This window comes from Drosophila sechellia, unplaced genomic scaffold (genome assembly GCF_004382195.2).
Source record: "Drosophila sechellia strain sech25 unplaced genomic scaffold, ASM438219v1 2R_2, whole genome shotgun sequence".
In the NCBI taxonomy this organism is placed as follows: domain Eukaryota; kingdom Metazoa; phylum Arthropoda; class Insecta; order Diptera; family Drosophilidae; genus Drosophila; species Drosophila sechellia.
Window position 1 is genome coordinate 1,165,347 of NW_022611043.1, and position 2,099 is coordinate 1,167,445.

Here is a 2,099-nt window from a genome sequence, read left to right on the forward strand (position 1 = left end):
TTAATTCCAAAGTTAAATTGTATACGTTAAATAAATCCAACGTTAAGTAAAGAAACTTAACTGAGGCTTTTTACACATGGTCATTAATATTTTTTTTTGTTTTTTAATAACGCACGCTTGTCTGCGTGCATTCTTGTAAGTAGAAAGAGAATTCAATGGGTAAGCCGTATACAAATTGGTATGTGTGCTAAATATTCATTATTTGCATTGCTCATCGTTTTCGCAGTGTTTATTAACGGTATCAAGCGCATTCAAGTTTAAAGAGAAGCAGGCGATTTGTCAAAATACTTATGCCTACTAGTGTATAAGTCGCTGTTTAAGCCACTGAGCAAGCCTATGTAATGCATGGAAACCACAAGATGTCTTCCCCGCTGTAGGTTGACAAATATTTCCATTAATTTTAACGCTGGAAAACAAATAAATATAAAATAAAATAAAATATTAAGCACAAAGCTTTTTTTTATACTGATTAGGTATTAGTTTGGGCGGTGTGCACTGTAATAATATGGTGTCGATAATGGCTTCAACGCTAAGTGTGGTATGTGAGAGAATGTTTAAACGACCGACTGTATAACAGAGGGGATATTAAATGAGTATGACAACAGAAAGAAATGCCTATAATCTGTTCATAACTGTATCATAACTGTATCATAATGATTCAATTCCACTTTTTAAAAATAAAGAGGTTCATAGCAATGGAATAAGTTTGACCAAACGTCCCTGTGATCTGACACTGACTCCTCAGGTGATACGTGCCAGTCGCTTATATGCGAAGCCACTGAAGTGCTGGAAAGTGTGATGTCGAGAACCTCAGATCTTACCCTAGTAACAAATTTCGGAACATTGCCGAAATTTAGGATTTCTAGATTGTTATTCAAATAAAATTCTAAGAGTGACTCACCTCTTTAATTCACGTCGCTGCTGCCCCATATCACGTTATGTTAGTGATGGGTTAGTGTGTCCTCTTGCAGTATTCTGCCAGTGCAGAGATTTCGGGCGGTGGGCACGCCTCGTCACCGGCAAAGTATACCGATGCCACCACAGTCTTCTTGGCTGCTCCCACATCTTCTACCACGATCGGTACACAGTCCCGGGTGAAAAATTCTGTAAGTATATAATAATTAATACTTCTACATGCCAGGATACAGGCTCTAGGGCTAGAGGCCCGTTGATCCCAAATTACCTTGGCGTTCTTCACATACAGTCCTTTTATTCCCTGGTTATACCAGGGTTCCTGTACCAGGGCTAGCCCAAGATGTTGTTTGGTGAACATCCTTACCAGCACAGCCGAGGCCGCCTTGGCGCGATGGATGTTCACCTGAGCTATCCCCGTACTCCCGACCATTAAATGATCGGCTCCATCGTCGGCGTTGCTGATCTGGAAATACCCAGATCACCAACCGCCGGCATCGCTTCTTCCTTACTCAGCAGGTCTAGTTCCATGCCTAGCTCCTGGGAGGATATCGGGGTCTGATCCCCCATCTCGATGATGGTCGCATCAAGATCCTCATCATCCGCCAGATCCTCGCTGGATTCGGAGAGCTTATTGGGCTTCTCCTTCTCCGCGGAGACTGGTGGATTTCGAGGAGTCTCGACCTGTCTTGTGCCGGATTTGATCGCTTTGGCCTTCTTTAGACCACAAAGTGAGATGTCTCCAAACCTGAAGCTCAGCTTGTGGTCACTAGAGATAATCTTGGCGCATGAGTTGTCATCAATGCCATTCTTCCTTGATATGAGACGCCAGTTCTCAGTGTTCAAGTCATTCTGTTTCTTGATCAATTCCATGATCCACTTTGTTGTTTTGTCCCCTGTCCTGGGGCAGAAGATGGTGATGTTGTGTGACGATGGCAGGTCGTCGCCCATCCTTACCTCCAGGGAGACACCGCTACACTTACTGAGGCTGGGGACTGCTGATTGCAGCCACTCAGCAGTGGTTGCGTTGCGGCAGTCCACTATCAGGTGGCCCACCTTGAAGTGGATTCCTCCAAACTTGATTGGAGAATCCCAACTGGACAGGACTATTTCCTCCAGTAGTGCGTCCTCGAGGTGTGAGAGGTTCTCACTGCTGAGGATGACTTTGGGGTACCCCTCTGGTACGA

The 2,099-nt window shown here is 44.4% G+C and overlaps 1 long non-coding RNA gene across 1 annotated transcript; it reads right to left on the reverse strand.

The window, feature by feature from the left end:
- Positions 1-268: 268 nt before the first annotated feature.
- LOC116802432 lies at positions 269-1,221 on the reverse strand. Its single transcript, XR_004362732.1, has 3 exons — positions 1,184-1,221; positions 902-1,104; positions 269-406 (listed from the first exon to the last, which is right to left on the reverse strand). It is a non-coding gene; the product is annotated as an uncharacterized LOC116802432 (long non-coding RNA).
- Between the last annotated feature and the right edge of the window lie 878 nt (positions 1,222-2,099).